General features: G+C 51.0%; 1 protein-coding gene across 4 annotated transcripts in view; it reads left to right on the top strand.

Moving 5' to 3' along the window:
- The window catches only part of magixa (MAGI family member, X-linked a), a 179,088-nt gene that overhangs the window by 142,189 nt on the left and 16,819 nt on the right, over positions 1-20,080 (top strand). The gene's annotated exons all lie outside the window — the stretch shown is intronic.

Raw genomic sequence — 20,080 nt, 5'->3', positions numbered from 1 at the left:
AGAGACAGGGAGGGGAGGAAGGATACGTCCCAGACTATGGTAAGAGATAGGGAAGGATACGTCCCAGACTATGGTAAGAGACAGGGAGGGGAGGAAGGATACGTCCCAGACTATGGTAAGAGACAGGGAGGAAGGATACGTCCCAGGACTATGGTAAGAGACAGGGAGGAAGGATACGTCCCAGACTGTGATAAGAGACAGGGTAGGGAGGAAGGGTACGTCCCAGACTATGGTAAGAGACAGGGAAGGGAGGAAGGATACGTCCCAGACTATGGTAAAAGACAGGGAGGAAGGATACGTCCCAGACTATGGTAAGAGACAGGGAAGGGAGGAAGGATACGTCCCAGACTATGGTAAGAGAAAGGGAGGAAGGATAAGTCCCAGACTATGGTAAGAGACAGGGAGGAAGGATACGTCCCAGACTATGGTAAGAGACAGGGAAGGGAGGAAGGATACATCCCAGACTATGGTAAGAGACAGGGAGGAAGGATACATCCCAGACTATGGTAAGAGACAGGGAGGAAGGATACATCCCAGACTATGGTAAGAGACAGGGAGGAAGGATACGTCCCAGACTATGGTAAGAGACAGGGAAGGGAGGAAGGATACATCCCAGACTATGGTAAGAGACAGGGAGGAAGGATACATCCCAGACTATGGTAAGAGACAGGGAAGGGAGGAAGGATACGTCCCAGACTATGGTAAGAGACAGGGAGGAATACGTCCCAGACTATGGTAAGAGACAGGGAAGAAGGATACGTCCCAGACTATGGTAAGAGACAGGGAGGGGAGGAAGGATACGTCCCAGACTATGGTGAGAGACAGGGAGGAAGGATACGTCCTAGACTATGGTGAGAGACAGGGAGGAAGCATAAATCCTAGACTATGGTGAGAGACAGGGAGGAAGGATACGTCCTAGACTATGGTAAGAGACAGGGAGGAAGGATGCGTCCTAGACTATGGTAAGAGACAGGGAGGAAGGATACGTCCTAGACTATGGTAAGAGACAGTGAGGGGAGGAAGGATACGTCCCAGACTATGGTAAGAGACAGGGAGGAAGGATACGTCCCAGACTATGGTAAGAGACAGGGAGGAAGGTACATCCCAGACTATGGTAAGAGACAGGGAGGAAGGTACATCCCAGACTATGGTAAGAGACAGGGAGGAAGGATACGTCCCAGACTATGGTAAGAGACAGGGAGGGGAGGAAGGATACGTCCCAGACTATGGTAAGAGACAGGGAGGGGAGGAAGGATATGTCCCAGACTATGGTAAGAGACAGGGAGGAAGGATACGTCCCAGACTATGGTAAGAGACAGGGAGGAAGGATACGTCCCAGACTATGGTAAGAGACAGGGAAGGGAGGAAGGATACGTCCCAGACTATGGTAAGAGACAGGGAGGAATACGTCCCAGACTATGGTAAGAGACAGGGAAGAAGGATACGTCCCAGACTATGGTAAGAGACAGGGAGGAAGGATACGTCCCAGACTATGGTAAGAGACAGGGAGGAAGGATACGTCCCAGACTATGGTAAGAGACAGGGAGGGGAGGAAGGATACGTCCCAGACTATGGTAAGAGACAGGGAGGGGAGGAAGGATACGTCCCAGACTATGGTAAGAGAAAGGGAGGAAGGATACGTCCCAGACTATGGTAAGAGACAGGGAGGAAGGATACGTCCCAGACTATGGTAAGAGACAGGGAGGAAGGATACGTCCCAGACTATGGTAAGAGACAGGGAGGAAGGATACGTCCCAGACTATGGTAAGAGACAGGGAGGAAGGATACATCCCAGACTATGGTAAGAGACAGGGAGGAAGGATACGTCCCAGACTATGGTAAGAGACAGGGAAGGGAGGAAGGATACATCCCAGACTATGGTAAGAGACAGGGAGGAAGGATACATCCCAGACTATGGTAAGAGACAGGGAAGGGAGGAAGGATACGTCCCAGACTATGATAAGAGACAGGGAAGGGAGGAAGGATACGTCCCAGACTATGGTAAGAGACAGGGAGGGGAGGAAGGATACGTCCCAGGACTATGGTAAGAGATAGGGAAGGATACGTCCCAGACTATGGTAAGAGACAGGGAGGGGAGGAAGGATACGTCCCAGACTATGGTAAGAGACAGGGAGGAAGGATACGTCCCAGACTATGGTAAGAGACAGGGAGGAAGGATACGTCCCAGACTGTGATAAGAGACAGGGTAGGGAGGAAGGGTACGTCCCAGACTATGGTAAGAGACAGGGAAGGGAGGAAGGATACGTCCCAGACTATGGTAAAAGACAGGGAGGAAGGATACGTCCCAGACTATGGTAAGAGACAGGGAAGGGAGGAAGGATACGTCCCAGACTATGGTAAGAGAAAGGGAGGAAGGATAAGTCCCAGACTATGGTAAGAGACAGGGAGGAAGGATACGTCCCAGACTATGGTAAGAGACAGGGAAGGGAGGAAGGATACATCCCAGACTATGGTAAGAGACAGGGAGGAAGGATACATCCCAGACTATGGTAAGAGACAGGGAGGAAGGATACATCCCAGACTATGGTAAGAGACAGGGAGGAAGGATACGTCCCAGACTATGGTAAGAGACAGGGAAGGGAGGAAGGATACATCCCAGACTATGGTAAGAGACAGGGAGGAAGGATACATCCCAGACTATGGTAAGAGACAGGGAAGGGAGGAAGGATACGTCCCAGACTATGGTAAGAGACAGGGAGGAATACGTCCCAGACTATGGTAAGAGACAGGGAAGAAGGATACGTCCCAGACTATGGTAAGAGACAGGGAGGGGAGGAAGGATACGTCCCAGACTATGGTGAGAGACAGGGAGGAAGGATACGTCCTAGACTATGGTGAGAGACAGGGAGGAAGCATAAATCCTAGACTATGGTGAGAGACAGGGAGGAAGGATACGTCCTAGACTATGGTAAGAGACAGGGAGGAAGGATGCGTCCTAGACTATGGTAAGAGACAGGGAGGAAGGATACGTCCTAGACTATGGTAAGAGACAGTGAGGAAGGATACGTCCCAGACTATGGTAAGAGACAGGGAGGAAGGATACGTCCCAGACTGTGATAAGAGACAGGGTAGGGAGGAAGGGTACGTCCCAGACTATGGTAAGAGACAGGGAAGGGAGGAAGGATACGTCCCAGACTATGGTAAAAGACAGGGAGGAAGGATACGTCCCAGACTATGGTAAGAGACAGGGAAGGGAGGAAGGATACGTCCCAGACTATGGTAAGAGAAAGGGAGGAAGGATACGTCCCAGACTATGGTAAGAGACAGGGAGGAAGGATACGTCCCAGACTATGGTAAGAGACAGGGAAGGGAGGAAGGATACATCCCAGACTATGGTAAGAGACAGGGAGGAAGGATACGTCCCAGACTATGGTAAGAGACAGGGAGGAAGGATACGTCCCAGACTATGGTAAGAGACAGGGAGGAAAGATACGTCCCAGACTATGGTAAGAGACAGGGAATGGAGGAAGGATACATCCCAGACTATGGTAAGAGACAGGGAGGAAGGATACATCCCAGACTATGGTAAGAGACAGGGAAGGGAGGAAGGATACGTCCCAGACTATGGTAAGAGACAGGGAAGGGAGGAAGGATACGTCCCAGACTATGGTAAGAGACAGGGAGGAAGGATACATCCCAGACTATGGTAAGAGACAGGGAGGAAGGATACATCCCAGACTATGGTGAGAGACAGGGAGGAAGGATACGTCCTAGACTATGGTGAGAGACAGGGAGGAAGCATAAATCCTAGACTATGGTGAGAGACAGGGAGGAAGGATACGTCCTAGACTATGGTAAGAGACAGGGAGGAAGGATGCGTCCTAGACTATGGTAAGAGACAGGGAGGAAGGATACGTCCTAGACTATGGTAAGAGACAGGGAGGAAGGATACGTCCCAGACTATGGTAAGAGACAGGGAGGAAGGATACGTCCCAGACTATGGTAAGAGACAGGGAAGGGAGGAAGGATACGTCCCAGACTATGGTGAGAGACAGGGAGGGGAGGAAGGATATGTCCCAGACTATGGTAAGAGACAGGGAGGAAGGATACGTCCCAGACTAGGGTAAGAGACAGGGAGGAAGGATACGTCCCAGACTATGGTAAGAGACAGGGAGGAAGGATACGTCCCAGACTATGGTAAGAGACAGGGAGGAAGGATACGTCCCAGACTATGGTAAGAGACAGGGTAGGGAGGATGCGTCCCAGACTATGGTAAGAGACAGGGTAGGGAGGATGCATCCCAGACTATGGTAAGAGACAGGGAAGGGAGGAAGGATACGTCCCAGACTATGGTAAGAGACAGGGAGGAAGGATACGTCCCAGACTATGGTAAGAGACAGGGAGGAAGGATACATCCCAGACTATGGTAAGAGACAGGGAGGAAGGATACGTCCCAGACTATGGTAAGAGACAGAGAGGGGAGGAAGGATACGTCCCAGACTATGGTAAGAGACAGGGAGGGGAGGAAGGATACGTCCCAGACTATGGTAAGAGACAGGGAGGAAGGATACGTCCCAGACTATGGTAAGAGACAGGGAGAAAGGATACATCCCAGACTATGGTAAGAGACAGGGAGGAAGGATACGTCCCAGACTATGGTAAGAGACAGGGAGGGGAGGAAGGATACGTCCCAGACTATGGTAAGAGACAGGGTAGGGAGGATGCATCCCAGACTATGGTAAGAGACAGGGAAGGGAGGAAGGATACGTCCCAGACTATGGTAAGAGACAGGGAGGAAGGATACGTCCCAGACTATGGTAAGAGACGGGGAGGAAGGATACATCCCAGACTATGGTAAGAGACAGGGAGGAAGGATACGTCCCAGACTATGGTAAGAGACAGGGAGGGGAGGAAGGATACGTCCCAGACTATGGTAAGAGACAGGGAGGGGAGGAAGGATACGTCCCAGACTATGGTAAGAGACAGGGAGGAAGGATACGTCCCAGACTATGGTAAGAGACAGGGAGGAAGTATACATCCCAGACTATGGTAAGAGACAGGGAGGAAGGATACGTCCCAGACTATGGTAAGAGACAGGGAGGGGAGGAAGGATACGTCCCAGACTATGGTAAGAGACAGGGAGGGGAGGAAGGATACGTCCCAGACTATGGTAAGAGACAGGGAGGAAGGATACGTCCCAGACCATGGTAAGAGACAGGGAGGAAGGATACGTCCCAGACTATGGTAAGAGACAGGGAAGGGAGGAAGGATACGTCCCAGACTATGGTAAGAGACAGGGAGGAATACGTCCCAGACTATGGTAAGAGACAGGGAGGAATACGTCCCAGACTATGGTAAGAGACAGGGAAGAAGGATACGTCCCAGACTATGGTAAGAGACAGGGAGGGGAGGAAGGATACGTCCCAGACTATGGTAAGAGACAGAAAGGAAGGATACGTCCCAGACTATGGTAAGAGACAGGGAGGAAGGATACGTCCCAGACTATGGTAAGAGACAGGGAGGGGAGGAAGGATACGTCCCAGACTATGGTAAGAGACAGGGAGGGGAGGAAGGATACGTCCCAGACTATGGTAAGAGAAAGGAGGGAAGGAGGAAGGAATACGTCCCAGACTATGGTAAGAGACAGGGAGGAAGGATACGTCCCAGACTATGGTAAGAGACAGGGAGGAAGGATACGTCCCAGACTATGGTAAGAGACAGGGAGGAAGGATACGTCCCAGACTATGGTAAGAGACAGGGAACAGGGAGGAAGGATACGTCCTAGACTATGGTGATAGACAGGGAGGAAGCATAAATCATAGACTATGGTGAGAGACAGGGAGGAAGGATACGTCCTAGACTATGGTAAGAGACAGGGAGGAAGGATGCGTCCTAGACTATGGTAAGAGACAGGGAGGAAGGATACGTCCCAGACTGTGATAAGAGACAGGGTAGGGAGGAAGGGTACGTCCCAGACTATGGTAAGAGACAGGGAAGGGAGGAAGGATACGTCCCAGACTATGGTAAAAGACAGGGAGGAACGATACGTCCCAGACTATGGTAAGAGACAGGTAAGGGAGGAAAGTTACGTCCCAGACTATGGTAAGAGACAGGGAGGAGGGAGGAAGGATACGTCCCCAGACTATGGAAGAGACAGGTTAGGGAGGGGAAGGATACGTCCCAGACTATGGTAAGAGACCAGGCGCCGGGAGGAAGGATACGTTCCCAGACTCTGGTAAGAGACAGGGAGGGGGGGAAGGATACGTCCCAGACTATGGTAAGAGACAGGGAAGGTACGTCCCAGACTATGGTAAGAGACAGGGAGGGGAGGAAGGATACGTACCAGACTATGGTAAGAGACAGGGAGTGGAGGAAAGGATACGTCCCAGACTATGGTAAGAGACAGGGAAGGAAGGAAGGATACGTCCCAGACTATGGTAAGAGACAGGGAGGAAGGATACGTCCCAGACTATGGTAAGAGATGGGAGGAAGGATACGTCCCAGACTGTGATAAGAGGACAGGGTAGGGAGGAAAGGGTACAGTCCCCAGACTATGTGTAAGAGACAGGGAAGGGAGGAATGATACGTCCCAGACTATGGTAAAAGACCGGGAGGAAGGATACGTCCCAGACTATGGTAAGAGACAGGGAAGGGAGGAAGGATACGTCCCAGACTATGGTGAGAGTACAGGGGGGGGAGGAAGGATATGTCCCAGACTATGGTAAGAGACAGGGAGGAAGGATACGTCCCAGACTAGGGTAAGAGACAGCGGAGGAAGGATAAGTCCCAGACTATGGTAAGAGACAGGGAGGAAGGATACGTCCCAGACTATGGTAAGAGACAGGGAGGAAGGATGCGTCCAGACAATGGTAAGGACAGGGTAAGAGACAGGGAAGGGAGGAAGGATACGTCCCAGACTATGGTAAGAGACAGGGAGGAATACGTCCCAGACTATGGTAAGAGACAGGGAGGAAGGATACGTCCCAGACTATGGTAAGAGACAGGGAGGAAGGATACGTCCCAGACTATGGTAAGAGACAGGGAGGAAGGATACGTCCCAGACTATGGTAAGAGACAGGGAGGAAGGATACGTCCCAGACTATGGTAAGAGACAGGGAGGGAGGAAGGATACGTCCCAGACTATGGTAAGAGACAGGGAGGGAGGAAGGATACGTCCCAGACTATGGTAAGAGACAGGGAGGAAGGATACGTCCCAGACTATGGTAAGAGACAGGGAGGAAGGATACGTCCCAGACTATGGTAAGAGACAGGGAGGAAGGATACGTCCCAGACTATGGTAAGAGACAGGGAGGAAGGATACGTCCCAGACTATGGTAAGAGACAGGGAGGAAAGGATACGTCCCAGACTATGGTAAGAGACAGGGAGGAAGGATACGTCCCAGACTATGGTAAGAGACAGGGAGGAAGGATACGTCCCAGACTATGGTAAGAGACAGGGAGGAAGGATACGTCCCAGACTATGGTAAGAGACAGGGAGGAAGGATACGTCCCAGACTATGGTAAGAGACAGGGAGGAGGAGGATACGTCCCAGACTATGGTAAGAGACAGGGAGGGAGGAAGGATACGTCCCAGACTATGGTAAGAGACAGGGAGGAAGGATACGTCCCAGACTATGGTAAGAGACAGGGAGGAAGGATACGTCCCAGACTATGGTAAGAGACAGGGAGGGAGGAAGGATACGTCCCAGACTATGGTAAGAGACAGGGAAGGAGGATACGTCCCAGACTATGGTAAGAGACAGGGTAGGGAGGAAGGATACGTCCCAGACTATGGTAAGAGACAGGGAGGGGAGGAAGGATACGTCCCAGACTATGGTAAGAGACAGGGAGGAAGGATACGTCCCAGACTATGGTAAGAGACAGGGAAGGGAGGAAGAATACGTCCCCAGACTATGGTAAGAGACAGGGTAGGGAGGAAGGATACGTCCCAGACTATGGTAAGAGACAGGGGGGAGGAAGGATACGTCCCAGACTATGGTAAAGAGACAGGGAGGGGAGGAAGGATACGATCCCAGACTATGGTAAGAGACCAGGGAGGGGAGAAGGATACGTCCCAGACTCTGGTAAGAGACAGGGAAGGGAGGAAGGATACGTCCCAGACTATGGTTAAAAGACAGGGAGGAAGGATACGTCCCAGGACTATGGTAAGAGACAGGGAAGGGAGGAAGGATACGTCCCAGACTACGGTAAGAGAAAGGGAGGAAGGATACGTCCCAGACTATGGTAAGAGACAGGGAGGAAGGATACATCCCAGACTATGGTAAGAGACAGGGAAGGGAGGAAGGATACATCCCAGACTATGGTAAGAGACAGGGAGGAAGGATCGTCCCAGACTATGGTAAGAGACAGGGAGGAAGGATACATCCAGACTATGGTAAGAGACAGGGAGGAAGGATACGTCCCAGACTATGGTAAGAGACAGGGAAGGGAGGAAGGATACATCCCAGACTATGGTAAGAGACAGGGAGGAAGGATACATCCCAGACTATGGTAAGAGACAGGGAAGGGAGGAAGGATACGTCCCAGACTATGGTAAGAGACAGGGAGGAAGGATACATCCCAGACTATCGTAAGAGACAGGGAGGAAGGATACATCCCAGACTATGGTGAGAGACAGGGAGGAAGGATACGTCCTAGACTATGGTGAGAGACAGGGAGGAAGCATACATCCTAGACTATGGTGAGAGGACAGGGAGGAAGGATACATCCCAGACTATGGTAAGAGACAGGGAGGAAGATTACGTCCCAGACTATGGTAAGAGACAGGGAGGAGGATACATCCCAGACTATGGTGAGAGACAGGGAGGAAGGATACATCCCAGACTATGGTAAGAGACAGGGAAGGGAGGAAGGATACGTCCCAGACTATGGTAAGAGACAGGGAGGAAGGATACATCCCAGACTATGGTGAGAGACAGGGAGGAAGGATACGTCCTAGACTATGGTGAGAGACAGGGAGGAAGCATACATCCTACACTATGGTGAGAGACAGGGAGGAAGGATACATCCCAGACTATGGTAAGAGACAGGGAGGAAGGATACGTCCCAGACTATGGTAAGAGACAGGGAGGAAGGATACGTCCCAGACTATGGTGAGAGACAGGGAGGAAGGATGTGTCCCAGACTATGGTAAGAGACAGGGAGGAAGGATACGTCCCAGACTATGGTAAGAGACAGGGAAGGGAGGAAGGATACGTTCCAGACTATGGTAAGAGACAGGGAGGAAGGATATGTCCCAGACTATGGTAAGAGACAGGGAAGGGAGGAAGGAAGGATACATCCCAGACTATGGTGAGAGACAGGGAGGAAGGATACATCCCAGACTATGGTAAGAGACAGGGAAGGGAGGATACGTCCCAGACTATGGTAAGAGACAGGGAAGGGAGAAGGCTACATCCCAGACTATGGTAAGAGACAGGGAGGAAGGATACGTCCCAGACTATGGTAAGAGACAGGGAGGAAGGATACGTCCCAGACTATGGTAAGAGACAGGGAGGAAGGATACATCCCAGAATATGGTAAGAGACAGGGAGGAAGGATACATCCCAGACTATGGTAAGAGACAGGGAAGGGAGGATACGTCCCAGACTATGGTAAGAGACAGGGAAGGGGGGAAGGATACGTCCCAAACTATGGTAAGAGACAGGGAGGAAGGATACATCCCAGACTATGGTAAGAGACAGGGAGGAAGGATACATCCCAGACTATGGTAAGAGACAGGGAAGGGAGGATACGTCCCAGACTATGGTAAGAGACAGGGAGGAAGGATACGTCCCAGACTATGGTAAGAGACAGGGAGGAAGGATACATCCCAGACTATGGTAAGAGACAGGGAGGAATGATACGTCCCAGACTATGGTAAGAGACAGGGAGGGGAGGAAGGATACGTCCCAGACTATGGTAAGAGACAGGGAGGGGAGGAAGGATACGTCCCAGACTATGGTAAGATACAGGGAGGAAGGATACGTCCCAGACTATGGTAAGAGACAGGGAGGAAGGATACGTCCCAGACTATGGTAAGAGACAGGGAAGGGAGGAAGGATACGTCCCAGACTATGGTAAGAGACAGGGAGGAATACGTCCCAGACTATGGTAAGAGACAGGGAGGAAGGATACGTCCCAGACTATGGTAAGAGACAGGGAAGGGAGGAAGGATACGTCCCAGACTATGGTAAGAGACAGGGAGGAATACGTCCCAGACTATGGTAAGAGACAGGGAGGAAGGATACGTCCCAGACTATGGTAAGAGACAGGGAGGAAGGATACGTCCCAGACTATGGTAAGAGACAGGGAGGGGAGGAAGGATACGTCCCAGACTATGGTAAGAGACAGGGAGGGGAGGAAGGATACGTCCCAGACTATGGTAAGAGAAAGGGAGGAAGGATACGTCCCAGACTATGGTAAGAGACAGGGAGGAAGGATATGTCCCAGACTATGGTAAGAGACAGGGAGGAAGGATACGTCCCAGACTATGGTAAGAGACAGGGAGGAAGGATACGTCCTAGACTATGGTGAGAGACAGGGAGGAAGCATAAATCCTAGACTATGGTGAGAGACAGGGAGGAAGGATACGTCCTAGACTATGGTAAGAGACAGGGAGGAAGGATGCGTCCTAGACTATGGTAAGAGACAGGGAGGAAGGATACGTCCTAGACTATGGTAAGAGACAGGGAGGAAGGATACGTCCCAGACTATGGTAAGAGACAGGGAGGAAGGATACGTCCCAGACTGTGATAAGAGACAGGGTAGGGAGGAAGGGTACGTCCCAGACTATGGTAAAAGACAGGGAGGAAGGATACGTCCCAGACTATGGTAAGAGACAGGGAAGGGAGGAAGGATACGTCCCAGACTATGGTAAGAGAAAGGGAGGAAGGATACGTCCCAGACTATGGTAAGAGACAGGGAGGAAGGATACGTCCCAGACTATGGTAAGAGACAGGGAAGGGAGGAAGGATACATCCCAGACTATGGTAAGAGACAGGGAGGAAGGATACATCCCAGACTATGGTAAGAGACAGGGAGGAAGGAAGGATACGTTCCAGACTATGGTAAGAGACAGGGAAGGATACGTCCCAGACTATGGTAAGAGACAGGGAAGGGAGGAAGGATACGTCCCAGACTATAGTAAGAGACAGGGTAGGGAGGAAAGTTACGTCCCAGACTATGGTAAGAGACAGGGAAGGGAGGAAGGATACGTCCCAGACTATGGTAAGAGACAGGGAAGGATACGTCCCAGACTATGGTAAGAGACAGGGAGGGGAGGAAGGATACGTCCCAGACTATGGTAAGAGACAGGGAAGGATACGTCCCAGACTATGGTAAGAGACAGGGAGGGGAGGAAGGATACGTCCCAGACTATGGTAAGAGACAGGGAGGGGAGGAAGGATACGTCCCAGACTATGGTAAGAGACAGGGAAGGGAGGAAGGATACGTCCCAGACTATGGTAAGAGACAGGGAGGAAGGATACGTCCCAGACTATGGTAAGAGACAGGGAGGAAGGATACGTCCCAGACTGTGATAAGAGACAGGGTAGGGAGGAAGGGTACGTCCCAGACTATGGTAAGAGACAGGGAAGGGAGGAAGGATACGTCCCAGACTATGGTAAAAGACAGGGAGGAAGGATACGTCCCAGACTGTGATAAGAGACAGGGTAGGGAGGAAGGGTACGTCCCAGACTATGGTAAGAGACAGGGAAGGGAGGAAGGATACGTCCCAGACTATGGTAAAAGACAGGGAGGAAGGATACGTCCCAGACTATGGTAAGAGACAGGGAAGGGAGGAAGGATACGTCCCAGACTATGGTAAGAGAAAGGGAGGAAGGATACGTCCCAGACTATGGTAAGAGACAGGGAGGAAGGATACGTCCCAGACTATGGTAAGAGACAGGGAAGGGAGGAAGGATACATCCCAGACTATGGTAAGAGACAGGGAGGAAGGATACATCCCAGACTATGGTAAGAGACAGGGAGGAAGGAAGGATACGTTCCAGACTATGGTAAGAGACAGGGAAGGATACGTCCCAGACTATGGTAAGAGACAGGGAAGGGAGGAAGGATACGTCCCAGACTATAGTAAGAGACAGGGTAGGGAGGAAAGTTACGTCCCAGACTATGGTAAGAGACAGGGAAGGGAGGAAGGATACGTCCCAGACTATGGTAAGAGACAGGGAAGGATACGTCCCAGACTATGGTAAGAGACAGGGAGGGGAGGAAGGATACGTCCCAGACTATGGTAAGAGACAGGGAAGGATACGTCCCAGACTATGGTAAGAGACAGGGAGGGGAGGAAGGATACGTCCCAGACTATGGTAAGAGACAGGGAGGGGAGGAAGGATACGTCCCAGACTATGGTAAGAGACAGGGAAGGGAGGAAGGATACGTCCCAGACTATGGTAAGAGACAGGGAGGAAGGATACGTCCCAGACTATGGTAAGAGACAGGGAGGAAGGATACGTCCCAGACTGTGATAAGAGACAGGGTAGGGAGGAAGGGTACGTCCCAGACTATGGTAAGAGACAGGGAAGGGAGGAAGGATACGTCCCAGACTATGGTAAAAGACAGGGAGGAAGGATACGTCCCAGACTATGGTAAGAGACAGGGAAGGGAGGAAGGATACGTCCCAGACTACAGTAAGAGAAAGGGAGGAAGGATACGTCCCAGACTATGGTAAGAGACAGGGAGGAAGGATACATCCCAGACTATGGTAAGAGACAGGGAAGGGAGGAAGGATACATCCCAGACTATGGTAAGAGACAGGGAGGAAGGATACGTCCCAGACTATGGTAAGAGACAGGGAGGAAGGATACATCCCAGACTATGGTAAGAGACAGGGAGGAAGGATACGTCCCAGACTATGGTAAGAGACAGGGAAGGGAGGAAGGATACATCCCAGACTATGGTAAGAGACAGGGAGGAAGGATACATCCCAGACTATGGTAAGAGACAGGGAAGGGAGGAAGGATACGTCCCAGACTATGGTAAGAGACAGGGAGGAAGGATACATCCCAGACTATCGTAAGAGACAGGGAGGAAGGATACATCCCAGACTATGGTGAGAGACAGGGAGGAAGGATACGTCCTAGACTATGGTGAGAGACAGGGAGGAAGCATACATCCTAGACTATGGTGAGAGACAGGGAGGAAGGATACATCCCAGACTATGGTAAGAGACAGGGAGGAAGATTACGTCCCAGACTATGGTAAGAGACAGGGAGGAAGGATACATCCCAGACTATCGTAAGAGACAGGGAGGAAGGATACATCCCAGACTATGGTGAGAGACAGGGAGGAAGGATACGTCCTAGACTATGGTGAGAGACAGGGAGGAAGCATACATCCTAGACTATGGTGAGAGACAGGGAGGAAGGATACGTCCTAGACTATGGTGAGAGACAGGGAGGAAGCATACATCCTAGACTATGGTGAGAGACAGGGAGGAAGGATACATCCCAGACTATGGTGAGAGACAGGGAGGAAGGATACATCCCAGACTATGGTAAGAGACAGGGAAGGGAGGAAGGATACGTCCCAGACTATGGTAAGAGACAGGGAGGAAGGATACATCCCAGACTATGGTGAGAGACAGGGAGGAAGGATACGTCCTAGACTATGGTGAGAGACAGGGAGGAACCATACATCCTACACTATGGTGAGAGACAGGGAGGAAGGATACATCCCAGACTATGGTAAGAGACAGGGAGGAAGGATACGTCCCAGACTATGGTAAGAGACAGGGAGGAAGGATACGTCCCAGACTATGGTGAGAGACAGGGAGGAAGGATGCGTCCCAGACTATGGTAAGAGACAGGGAGGAAGGATATGTCCCAGACTATGGTAAGAGACAGGGAAGGGAGGAAGGATACGTTCCAGACTATGGTAAGAGACAGGGAGGAAGGATATGTCCCAGACTATGGTAAGAGACAGGGAAGGGAGGAAGGAAGGATACATCCCAGACTATGGTGAGAGACAGGGAGGAAGGATACATCCCAGACTATGGTAAGAGACAGGGAAGGGAGGATACGTCCCAGACTATGGTAAGAGACAGGGAAGGGAGGAAGGATACATCCCAGACTATGGTAAGAGACAGGGAGGAAGGATACGTCCCAGACTATGGTAAGAGATAGGGAGGAAGGATACGTCCCAGACTATGGTAAGAGACAGGGAGGAAGGATACATCCCAGACTATGGTAAGAGACAGGGAGGAAGGATACATCCCAGACTATGGTAAGAGACAGGGAAGGGAGGATACGTCCCAGACTATGGTAAGAGACAGGGAAGGGAGGATACGTCCCAGACTATGGTAAGAGACAGGGAAGGGAGGAAGGATACATCCCAGACTATGGTAAGAGACAGGGAGGAAGGATACGTCCCAGACTATGGTAAGAGACAGGGAGGAAGGATACGTCCCAGACTATGGTAAGAGACAGGGAGGAAGGATACGTCCCAGACTATGGTAAGAGACAGGGAGGAAGGATACGTCCCAGATTATGGTGAGAGACAGGGAGGAAGGATGCGTCCCAGACTATGGTAAGAGACAGGGAGGAAGGATACGTCCCAGACTATGGTAAGAGACAGGGAAGGGAGGAAGGATACGTTCCAGACTATGGTAAGAGACAGGGAGGAAGGATATGTCCCAGACTATGGTAAGAGACAGGGAAGGGAGGAAGGAAGGATACATCCCAGACTATGGTGAGAGACAGGGAGGAAGGATACATCCCAGACTATGGTAAGAGACAGGGAAGGGAGGAAGGATACGTCCCAGACTATGGTAAGAGACAGGGAGGAAGGATACATCCCAGACTATGGTAAGAGACAGGGAAGGGAGGAAGGATACGTCCCAGACTACGGTAAGAGAAAGGGAGGAAGGATACGTCCCAGACTATGGTAAGAGACAGGGAGGAAGGATACATCCCAGACTATGGTAAGAGACAGGGAAGGGAGGAAGGATACATCCCAGACTATGGTAAGAGACAGGGAGGAAGGATACGTCCCAGACTATGGTAAGAGACAGGGAGGAAGGATACATCCCAGACTATGGTAAGAGACAGGGAGGAAGGATACGTCCCAGACTATGGTAAGAGATAGGGAGGAAGGATACATCCCAGACTATGGTAAGAGACAGGGAAGGGAGGAAGGATACGTCCCAGACTATGGTAAGAGACAGGGAGGAAGGATACATCCCTGACTATCGTAAGAGACAGGGAGGAAGGATACATCCCAGACTATGGTGAGAGACAGGGAGTAAGGATACGTCCTAGACTATGGTGAGAGACAGGGAGGAAGCATACATCCTAGACTATGGTGAGAGACAGGGAGGAAGGATACATCCCAGACTATGGTAAGAGACAGGGAGGAAGATTACGTCCCAGACTATGGTAAGAGACAGGGAGGAGGATACATCCCAGACTATGGTGAGAGACAGGGAGGAAGGATACATCCCAGACTATGGTAAGAGACAGGGAAGGGAGGAAGGATACGTCCCAGACTATGGTAAGAGACAGGGAGGAAGGATACATCCCAGACTATGGTGAGAGACAGGGAGGAAGGATACGTCCTAGACTATGGTGAGAGACAGGGAGGAAGCATACATCCTACACTATGGTGAGAGACAGGGAGGAAGGATACATCCCAGACTATGGTAAGAGACAGGGAGGAAGGATACGTCCCAGACTATGGTAAGAGACAGGGAGGAAGGATACATCCCAGACTATGGTAAGAGACAGGGAGGAAGGAAGGATACGTTCCAGACTATGGTAAGAGACAGGGAAGGATACGTCCCAGACTATGGTAAGAGACAGGGAAGGGAGGAAGGATACGTCCCAGACTATAGTAAGAGACAGGGTAGGGAGGAAAGTTACGTCCCAGACTATGGTAAGAGACAGGGAAGGGAGGAAGGATACGTCCCAGACTATGGTAAGAGACAGGGAAGGATACGTCCCAGACTATGGTAAGAGACAGGGAGGGGAGGAAGGATACGTCCCAGACTATGGTAAGAGACAGGGAAGGATACGTCCCAGACTATGGTAAGAGACAGGGAGGGGAGGAAGGATACGTCCCAGACTATGGTAAGAGACAGGGAGGGGAGGAAGGATACGTCCCAGACTATGGTAAGAGACAGGGAAGGGAGGAAGGATACGTCCCAGACTATGGTAAGAGACAGGGAGGAAGGATACGTCCCAGACTATGGTAAGAGACAGGGAGGAAGGATACGTCCCAGACTGTGATAAGAGACAGGGTAGGGAGGAAGGGTACGTCCCAGACTATGGTAAGAGACAGGGAAGGGAGGAAGGATACGTCCCAGACTATGGTAAAAGACAGGGAGGAAGGATACGTCCCAGACTATGGTAAGAGACAGGGAAGGGAGGAAGGATACGTCCCAGACTACAGTAAGAGAAAGGGAGGAAGGATACGTCCCAGACTATGGTAAGAGACAGGGAGGAAGGATACATCCCAGACTATGGTAAGAGACAGGGAAGGGAGGAAGGATACATCCCAGACTATGGTAAGAGACAGGGAGGAAGGATACGTCCCAGACTATGGTAAGAGACAGGGAGGAAGGATACATCCCAGACTATGGTAAGAGACAGGGAGGAAGGATACGTCCCAGACTATGGTAAGAGACAGGGAAGGGAGGAAGGATACATCCCAGACTATGGTAAGAGACAGGGAGGAAGGATACATCCCAGACTATGGTAAGAGACAGGGAAGGGAGGAAGGATACGTCCCAGACTATGGTAAGAGACAGGGAGGAAGGATACATCCCAGACTATCGTAAGAGACAGGGAGGAAGGATACATCCCAGACTATGGTGAGAGACAGGGAGGAAGGATACGTCCTAGACTATGGTGAGAGACAGGGAGGAAGCATACATCCTAGACTATGGTGAGAGACAGGGAGGAAGGATACATCCCAGACTATGGTAAGAGACAGGGAGGAAGATTACGTCCCAGACTATGGTAAGAGACAGGGAGGAAGGATACATCCCAGACTATCGTAAGAGACAGGGAGGAAGGATACATCCCAGACTATGGTGAGAGACAGGGAGGAAGGATACGTCCTAGACTATGGTGAGAGACAGGGAGGAAGCATACATCCTAGACTATGGTGAGAGACAGGGAGGAAGGATACGTCCTAGACTATGGTGAGAGACAGGGAGGAAGCATACATCCTAGACTATGGTGAGAGACAGGGAGGAAGGATACATCCCAGACTATGGTGAGAGACAGGGAGGAAGGATACATCCCAGACTATGGTAAGAGACAGGGAAGGGAGGAAGGATACGTCCCAGACTATGGTAAGAGACAGGGAGGAAGGATACATCCCAGACTATGGTGAGAGACAGGGAGGAAGGATACGTCCTAGACTATGGTGAGAGACAGGGAGGAACCATACATCCTACACTATGGTGAGAGACAGGGAGGAAGGATACATCCCAGACTATGGTAAGAGACAGGGAGGAAGGATACGTCCCAGACTATGGTAAGAGACAGGGAGGAAGGATACGTCCCAGACTATGGTGAGAGACAGGGAGGAAGGATGCGTCCCAGACTATGGTAAGAGACAGGGAGGAAGGATATGTCCCAGACTATGGTAAGAGACAGGGAAGGGAGGAAGGATACGTTCCAGACTATGGTAAGAGACAGGGAGGAAGGATATGTCCCAGACTATGGTAAGAGACAGGGAAGGGAGGAAGGAAGGATACATCCCAGACTATGGTGAGAGACAGGGAGGAAGGATACATCCCAGACTATGGTAAGAGACAGGGAAGGGAGGATACGTCCCAGACTATGGTAAGAGACAGGGAAGGGAGGAAGGATACATCCCAGACTATGGTAAGAGACAGGGAGGAAGGATACGTCCCAGACTATGGTAAGAGACAGGGAGGAAGGATACGTCCCAGACTATGGTAAGAGACAGGGAGGAAGGATACATCCCAGACTATGGTAAGAGACAGGGAGGAAGGATACATCCCAGACTATGGTAAGAGACAGGGAAGGGAGGATACGTCCCAGACTATGGTAAGAGACAGGGAAGGGAGGATACGTCCCAGACTATGGTAAGAGACAGGGAAGGGAGGAAGGATACATCCCAGACTATGGTAAGAGACAGGGAGGAAGGATACGTCCCAGACTATGGTAAGAGACAGGGAGGAAGGATACGTCCCAGACTATGGTAAGAGACAGGGAGGAAGGATACGTCCCAGACTATGGTAAGAGACAGGGAGGAAGGATACGTCCCAGATTATGGTGAGAGACAGGGAGGAAGGATGCGTCCCAGACTATGGTAAGAGACAGGGAGGAAGGATACGTCCCAGACTATGGTAAGAGACAGGGAAGGGAGGAAGGATACGTTCCAGACTATGGTAAGAGACAGGGAGGAAGGATATGTCCCAGACTATGGTAAGAGACAGGGAAGGGAGGAAGGAAGGATACATCCCAGACTATGGTGAGAGACAGGGAGGAAGGATACATCCCAGACTATGGTAAGAGACAGGGAAGGGAGGAAGGATACGTCCCAGACTATGGTAAGAGACAGGGAGGAAGGATACATCCCAGACTATGGTAAGAGACAGGGAAGGGAGGAAGGATACGTCCCAGACTACGGTAAGAGAAAGGGAGGAAGGATACGTCCCAGACTATGGTAAGAGACAGGGAGGAAGGATACATCCCAGACTATGGTAAGAGACAGGGAAGGGAGGAAGGATACATCCCAGACTATGGTAAGAGACAGGGAGGAAGGATACGTCCCAGACTATGGTAAGAGACAGGGAGGAAGGATACATCCCAGACTATGGTAAGAGACAGGGAGGAAGGATACGTCCCAGACTATGGTAAGAGATAGGGAGGAAGGATACATCCCAGACTATGGTAAGAGACAGGGAAGGGAGGAAGGATACGTCCCAGACTATGGTAAGAGACAGGGAGGAAGGATACATCCCTGACTATCGTAAGAGACAGGGAGGAAGGATACATCCCAGACTATGGTGAGAGACAGGGAGTAAGGATACGTCCTAGACTATGGTGAGAGACAGGGAGGAAGCATACATCCTAGACTATGGTGAGAGACAGGGAGGAAGGATACATCCCAGACTATGGTAAGAGACAGGGAGGAAGATTACGTCCCAGACTATGGTAAGAGACAGGGAGGAGGATACATCCCAGACTATGGTGAGAGACAGGGAGGAAGGATACATCCCAGACTATGGTAAGAGACAGGGAAGGGAGGAAGGATACGTCCCAGACTATGGTAAGAGACAGGGAGGAAGGATACATCCCAGACTATGGTGAGAGACAGGGAGGAAGGATACGTCCTAGACTATGGTGAGAGACAGGGAGGAAGCATACATCCTACACTATGGTGAGAGACAGGGAGGAAGGATACATCCCAGACTATGGTAAGAGACAGGGAGGAAGGATACGTCCCAGACTATGGTAAGAGACAGGGAGGAAGGATACGTCCCAGACTATGGTAAGAGACAGGGAAGGGAGGAAGGATACGTTCCAGACTATGGTAAGAGACAGGGAGGAAGGATATGTCCCAGACTATGGTAAGAGACAGGGAAGGGAGGAAGGAAGGATACATCCCAGACTATGGTGAGAGACAGGGAGGAAGGATACATCCCAGACTATGGTAAGAGACAGGGAAGGGAGGAAGGATACGTCCCAGACTATGGTAAGAGACAGGGAGGAAGGATACATCCCAGACTATGGTAAGAGACAGGGAAGGGAGGAAGGATACGTCCCAGACTACGGTAAGAGAAAGGGAGGAAGGATACGTCCCAGACTATGGTAAGAGACAGGGAGGAAGGATACATCCCAGACTATGGTAAGAGACAGGGAAGGGAGGAAGGATACATCCCAGACTATGGTAAGAGACAGGGAGGAAGGATACGTCCCAGACTATGGTAAGAGACAGGGAGGAAGGATACATCCCAGACTATGGTAAGAGACAGGGAGGAAGGATACGTCCCAGACTATGGTAAGAGACAGGGAAGGGGGAAGGATACATCCCAGACTATGGTAAGAGATAGGGAGGAAGGATACATCCCAGACTATGGTAAGAGACAGGGAAGGGAGGAAGGATACGTCCCAGACTATGG

Source organism: Oncorhynchus kisutch, linkage group LG17, assembly GCF_002021735.2.
Source record: "Oncorhynchus kisutch isolate 150728-3 linkage group LG17, Okis_V2, whole genome shotgun sequence".
Lineage (NCBI taxonomy): Eukaryota > Metazoa > Chordata > Actinopteri > Salmoniformes > Salmonidae > Oncorhynchus > Oncorhynchus kisutch.
This window is presented reverse-complemented; position numbering and strand designations above follow the sequence as displayed.